The sequence below is a fragment of the Manacus vitellinus genome, unplaced genomic scaffold (assembly GCF_001715985.3).
Source record: "Manacus vitellinus isolate BGI_N305 unplaced genomic scaffold, ASM171598v3 scaffold_53_pilon, whole genome shotgun sequence".
NCBI lineage: Eukaryota > Metazoa > Chordata > Aves > Passeriformes > Pipridae > Manacus > Manacus vitellinus.
The window spans coordinates 3,126,274-3,133,880 of NW_021940637.1; positions in this window are offsets into that span (position 1 = coordinate 3,126,274).

Sequence of the window (7,607 nt, forward strand, 5' to 3'; positions counted from 1 at the left end):
AAAGCCTAGCCATGATGATACTGCTTCTTGTCACTGTTGTAAGAGTATCTTTTCTGTCTCTTCATCTACCCACTGTACCTGCCTCTTCTGCCGTGGGCTGTCATCTGCAGAGTGGGTGAAGATTGATTCTACCATGTTCTTAGAGGGCAGAAAAGTCCTGAGCAGGACTGGGCCCAGGGCCAACCCTGAGAGCTCTGTCCAGGACCAACTCAACTGGTCACTCAGCTTGGAGCTGCCAACCACTGCCCTAGACATGCCCCTCTGGGAACAGGGGATAAGATCTGGTTCTCCCCGTTCCATGGTGGTTGTCAGGAGATTAAACTGATGGCTTTGTGTCATGGTCAGACAGTTTGAAGTTAGTTTTGGGGGACTAGAGGCATTTTTCCCTGGCAGTTGAGGTGACTGGTTGGCATATGTGCAAACCCATGCAGCTTTTATCAGTTCTTCATGTTGGTGGGAATAACTGCAATGGGCTATTGGCTGTGAAATCTTAACTGTTCTTCTATGGTATAAGAGGGGTTTTTAAATTTCATTTGCACTGTGCACTGATGAATCACTTACAGACTGCTTTCATTCCCATCTGGGACTGGCAAAACCTCTTCACCTTTTCTGTTGGACTGCAAAACCTCTTAGGACTACAGTAGGTGCTGTCTGTGTACAGGATATTAGGAAAAGATTGATTATATTTTTTTCTCTGTCTCCTGGTGCAGCCCGGCACTGGAACACAGAGAGCTGGGACCAAGTGACCAGACATCCATTCTGTGCTGGCAGGAGGGAGATGCCAACAGCAAGGGGCTCTCCAAGCCCACGCTGGGAAGTTCAGGAGCAGCATTGAGCCATTTGAAGAGGTATTTCTTTTGCTTCTGGTTTGCTTGCCCTGTGTTTTAAATAGCACTATGTCTCCAAAAGGATATAAAAGTCAGTTCAGGTGTAGTCTTTCAGAATGTTTAGTGCTGACCTCCATTTAAGCTTGCTTTTAATTCTGCCAGTGAAAGCTGGGCCATTTTCAGTCTCCTTGTCTGACTGGGTGTGTAACTTCCTCAGGTGCTTCTCTGAGAAGTTCCATAACTAAGCTCCTTCTTTCTTTGTAAGATACATCCATTCTTACAGGTGTGGGTACAGTCCTTCCCAGAAGCTTTGTTGTTGCTTGGTATGTTAAATTTCTCTGTGCTGAAGGTATGTTTGCCTTTTTGGGTTTTTTTTTGGTTTTGTTTTTTTTTTTTTTAATTGCTGTTAAAATGTCTACAGAGATTCTTGAATTTTGTTTGCAGGTTCAAATTCTGTTACTCTGTGTCCACATTATTACACTAAAATGTTTTCAACCATATATTCCTGTATTATTTATCCCAAATTAAATTTCCTTCTCAATGCCAGAAAACACCTTTGATGGCCAGGTGACCATCTGTTTAAGCACACATCGTTTGAATTACACCCCACCTGTTGTAGGTGGAAGGCTGTCATTGACAAAAAGCTGATTGGAGCCGTTCTGAGCCTCAGGAAGGTCATCTCAAGGCTGCTCATGGCTGTTTGAAGGCAGGTTGGTCCCCACCCAGCTGTGAGCCTGAGAACACACCATTGTGCTGTACCTTGGTGAGGGGTTTTTTGGCTGCTTTTGTGGAACTCTACAATATGCTGGAAATTTTTTAATTGTTTGTAGAATAGTTTAGTGTCATGATTATTAATCAGTGTCAGTCCTAGTGCAGCCTTCAGGGCATTTCTCAGCATTGATACTTCTCTCCTCTGCTTTTCCAGTGAGAGAAGGAAAAAGAAAAGGCATGAAAGCCTTGTTCTTCCCCAGGACAGCATGGTAGCTTTGTATGAACTGTAACAGTAGAGGTAATACAGAGAAAACAATCTTCTTGTTATTCGAGATTAAAATCTTCCAATAAATATTAAAAGACTGCCACTTTTGTATTGCCACTTAAATATTAAGAGATTGTGACTTTAAACTCAATATTAAAAAGAATCAGGTAACAATAACTATGGTGGGAAGGGAGGGGCTATTACAGCCCCCAGTGACACATTCTCTGATGGTTGAAGTGGAGAATAGCAGCCACATCCTTCTGTTCACTCACAGCATACTTGTACAAAGGTGCATTTCCTATCTGTGATAGCCCTAATAGAGGAAGACCATTTATTTATTTTTCCAAGGGCAAAGTCCTTGTTCAGAAGAGCCAAAAGGAAAAATGTTCTGATATTGTACCTAAGATATGTAATGCAGTGAGCCAGGGCAGCTCCCTGCAGTGTGACAGTGGGGGTTCCCATGGCAGTATTCAGAGCCAGCTTTCCCAAAGAGGTGTAAATACATCTGGGTTTCACTGAAACTTGGTCAGAGGTACTGAGCTAAACAGCTTGTCACCTGTGCATGAGATTGCTCCGTTGTGAGGCAGCAGGAATGGGCAGGAATGTCCCCTGCCCTGCCTGTGCCCCAGGAACAAGCAGGTACCACGTCAGCGCTCTCATTGCTCAGCTGCCACCAACTGAATGTGATCAGTGAAGACAGAAAAGAGCAAGCTCTACCACAGCAGTACTGGCACAATTCTGTGAACAAAGGTAATGATCCTGACTCTTAAAAATCTAGGGGTTTAAGATAATTCTGGGGTTTGATAAACCTTGACATGCTTTCGAGTGTTTCAAAGGTGTTTCAAGGCTTTTGCTACTCAAGGACATGTAACCCAGATTCCATTTTTGTAGTTTTACCTTGCAGTGAGAGCTACAGACTCCCTGTCCATTCCCTTGCCACTGCCTTGTCCAGAGCATCCTGAATTCTTGCATCATTGCAGGCTTTTAGGACCTAATGCCTCCAGGGGGACAGCAAACCTCTCTGGGATACTCCAGTGGTGCTGATAATATTATCTAAATGCAGTCAGTCCTGTGTGAGCACCCTGAGAATAGTTACAGTTGTGTGTTTAGGTAGGAAAGGAGCCAGTTAGTTCCTCGACAAAACAATATCAAAGATGATAAAGTGGTGCCAAATGAAGACTCTCTCCTGTCTATGCAACATGTACTCAGGGTGTTCCTGGGGAGGTCTCAGTGGTATAACTGCCCATCTCTGCACAAACAGAGTCAAAGTTTGGGCATCTCCTTACAAGGTTTTTGTGATCTCATAGTAGACTTTCAGAGTTTATACATAGGTTCATGTGCAACTACTTTTAGGTGACCACCTATTAAAAAAGGAAAGTAGGGACCAGTCTAGTGCTTTTTCAGAGCTGGAACTGAGGTACAAAGTGTCAAACTGTGCCTCTGGGTGCAGAATCTGTTGCTGGCAGCAGTTCTTCTCCACTGGAGTTTGTTTCTAGATGAATTCCCTGACTTGAGGGTGCATCTGTGTACCTGAGAGCTTGACTGTTCTCCCAGACACATCTAACACAAAGTCTTGCCTGTGACTGTTCCTCTTGCCTCCCCCAAGGTTTGCTGCCCCCAGAGCTGCTGCTGTAGAGCATTTGTGCTGTGATTTTAAAGGAGTGTCCTACTGAGACTCCCTGGCTCTTCCCACGTCAATTCTTTCTGATGTACTTTAAGCATAGAAAGAAGAACATAAGGATTTTCTGTAAAAGAATTTGTAACTATCCATGTTAATAATCAGTGCTGGGATCAATGCTTCTGATGTATTTTTCAGAAACTATTTTAAAGCATCTATAAATGAAATGAGAATATTTGTTTAGAGTTTAATTTCATCACTGAAAATGAGATTTGGAGTAATGGTGCAACCTTGAAAATAACTCAAGTTGTTCATGGCTCTTAATCTAATGCAGGCTTTAACATTTGTTTGTCCCATAGTTAAGGAACAGCATGAGTGCCATCCTGTGCCAGGCCTGCTGCAATTGATTCAAAAGCTCCACCTACCAGAGCTTTGCACAAACAATTCAAAACAAAAAACCACCAGGAATGCCAAAAAAATTCCTACTGAAATAAGTCACTCATTAGTCTGTCTAGTGTGGGCTATAGTGCCAGGCAGACAGAGCACTTCAACAAATATTTTAATGATCTGATTAAATTTGAGCTTAAAAAAGAGGGAAGGAGAAGCTGCCAGAACCCCATTGCTGAGCAGATCATGTAACCATGTTAAAATCTACCTCAGCAGTCAAACCCCATTTATTTCAGAACCGTGTAGTCAACTGCAGTTCTGTTCCCTTGACTGACAGGAATCTTGTGCAGCTCTCTGGATATTCTTTGTAAATAGCAGAATAAGAAAATAAAAAGGAGGTACAGTTACTGCAAAGCTGCATGTGCTACTTTCAGCAGCTTTTGTGGCACTTCCAAATTAACAAGTGCCCACATCACAGTTGAAATTCTTGGGCTTCTTTTAGGTAACCTAAGCAGAATGCACAGTGAGATTGATTAGACTGGCTTTTTTAATCCAAAAGCAGCACATTGAGGTTAAGAAACCTGGAGAGAATTTTGTACTGACACTGTCATTGTGTCTGGAGAAAAACAGTCTTGTGGGTCAGTAGACCTGTCACTGCAGCCTCTTTGGTTGGTTGTTTTAATAACAAGCAGTAAATTTATCTGCTGGTACACGAATAACTAAGTTTTGTTTCCTGCCTTCTTCGGGGAAGATATTTCACACAACATCATATTTATCAAAAGAATACATTGTCTTCCATTTACAGCTTTTCCACCAGCCCAAATAGACAAACTGAGAAGGTAAAATATTGTGCAAATTTCTTTGGCTTAAAAACTTTCCATGGCTTCATGCTACTGTGTGTGTGTGTGTATTTCAGGCTGAGGCTTAAATTTGGGGTTCTCATTTTCCCTTCTGGCAAGACCTTCCTGCAGCTCTCCGTGGTCCAGGCTGTGTGTCCCAGGAAGGAGGTGCCTGCCTGTCTCTCCATGTCTGTTCTTCACCAGCCCTCTTGGCTTCCCCTCCTTTCCTCTGCTGCTTTGAGCTCAGTTATTCACCACACACTCTGGTGGCTGCTCATCCTTGTGTTAATGACTTCTGGAGGGTAGGAGCAGTGGGAAAATAAGCCTTAGTGCTGAGAACCTGTTTGAAAATTGTCTGTGGTTGTGTTGGCATTGCAGCCTCTTGTTCTGTCCCCCCTGTCCCCAGTGTGAGCACTGGCTGCGGGTGTGCAGACACAGCTGTGGAAGTCACCCAGCTCAGGCACAAGTGTTTACTGAAGGCATGTTTGAAAGCAAATGTTAGTGAAAATGTTAAGTGTTACATGTACTCCTTCATGCTAGAACAACAGGCTTTTAATATATTTTTTTCTGATTCATTAAAGGAGGAGATCTCTGGTTTTAGAATTCAAACCTGCGCTTCTGACCTGGAAAAGCAAGTCTTAGCCTGCCTGGCAGAAACAAATCTCTTGATAACAGCCATTCCCTTTCTCTCAATCTACAGCTTTTTTGAAGTCAAGCTACTTTGCCTTAAATTTTCTCTAAAACTGTAAGATGCCACTCGAAAGAGTGACAAAATCATCAGTGTAGACAGTCCTGTGTAATCAAGAATCTGTGATGTTCCTTTGTCTTACAAGGTATCGTTTGTTCTCAGTATCTCAGCTGAGCCTGATTTAGGGAATGAAGTTCAGGCCATGTAAGAACTTTCTCAAAATCATGTGTTTTATGTGATTTTTTGCTCAAACAGGGTTGATGTTTTAAAACAAATAAGCTGCTAAAAAACTTCCCTGTAATTTCACAGAATGGTTGATTTTAACAGAAGATTTGCAGCTGTGTTCCAGATTGCTGTAATAACAGTGTGCTGACTTCTGCCAGGGAGCTTTACACTGTGATTTTCAAATTCATTTCCATGGGTCGTTTCAGAGGTGGCCTGATGTTAACAACAAGGAGATAATTTTTGCAGTATGCAGTTATCAGCCTGCAGATTGGCCGTAGGGACCTGTGGTTTAAGGATTTTTAGAATAAGTTTAGGTGGTGCTTAATTAGATTGCTTGAAACTTTCAGAATTATTCCCCAGGATTCCCAGGGACATATTTAAGGTGTGACAGCCTCCCCAGTGCTTTGGCAGAGGCCAGGAGATTAATCCAAACCATGGGACTGTTTTTGTTATGAGTCACTAAAGTGGAAAGAGCACATAATGATGGGAAACAATGAAGCAGAACAGACTTGGGTTTACATCAAACCTTTTTAACGCTGTTCCTAGGAAAAAATTCCCTGAGGACTTTTGGCAGCTTCCATCTTTTGTAGCTGTTTCTGTCCTTTGGCAAGACAGGCCCAACTCTGCAGTGATTATTTCTACTGCTCTGTTCTGGGTGATGTCAGGGGCTCCTCCTGCCCTGGTGATGTTTCCTGCAGTGTTTTCCAGCGTGGGGCAGTCCGGGGAAGTGCATTCCAGAGCTGGCAGCCCGGATCGTTTTAGACGCTGGGACGTGTAAATGGATTTAAAATGTCCCTTAAGTAGCCTGTTTATGCTGGCAGCATTGTGCTTATATTGGTGAGAAAGCTGAGCTCAGCAGAGTGGGTTTGGGTTTGACATGGGTCTGTTTAACCTGTTAGAGGACTACCTAAAGGATTAGTAGTAGGGCTAAAGACAGCATGATACCTAGGGTGGGATGGACCTGCAACTCTCCAACCCTAAGTACTTTAAACTGCGATTGAGGGTGTTGATGATAATCTGAGAACAGCAAGTAAACTTCTTTAATATCTGGCAGTGCTTTACAGTTCTTTTTTTGTCTCAGACCATCTGATCTTTGCATTAAAAGGCAGCCGGCTCTGAAGCAGCCTCGGGAAGTGCCCGGGGGGCTGAGGAAATGCCCTGCAACATGGTTACACACATAGTGACTGTTTGTTTCTGTATCCTGCCTCTGTTTCATTCAGGGTGAAGACGCTGAGTGTGTTCCAGCCGCCAATACCAGTGCAGGGGTTTGGCAAGTGTTTCATTGGTGTTTGTGTTTGTATCCAGGAGACCTCTCCTCCTCACCAGATGATTACTCTCTGAGGCAGCTGAAGAACCGAAGTGCTGGTGATTCAGGGTTTAGGTTAGAAATGGGATTGAGTTGCAGAGACTAGTAATGCTCATGCTGAATGTGTGCCAGAGGAGTTCCTTTGCTGTTCTTTGCTACACGTGTGCCTGAATTGCTGGTTTAGCGTTTGTTCATGGTGCATATTCCTCTCTGGCTCTCTGTCTCACTGGAGCATAAACCTCTCTGGCTTACTGTAATTACCATGCCCCAAACAGGAGAGAAGGTGCAGAAACCTGGACTGAGTCACAAAGCCTATTGCACCTTTGAAGTTGATGGCCCTTGTTGTCACCGTGTCAGCCAGATGAGAGTAACAAAGGGGTTTGCTTCCTTCTGAGCACCTGCACAGAGCAGAGATGAGTCCAGGTTGTTTTCTGTGGACAGTGGACAATGAGTTGTACCACAGTGACCTAAACTTTACAATTTTTGCTAAGTGGTAGTGACTTTATTTAGGCTTATGTGTGCCCTGAGACAGCTTCGTTTATCATTAGGTTTTGTGAATATTTAAAGGAGTTTCTTTCTGACTGTAACTATAATCTTAGCTAATATTTTGCTTTGTTACTCTCTTGTCTTAATTTGGGATCCCAAGTCACCCAGGCATCTGGTTCTCTGTGGAGGCAAACTCCTTGTGCCCATGGGCTTGGAGTGGATGCAGCCACTGAGAGTGAGAGATGAAAGGGGGAG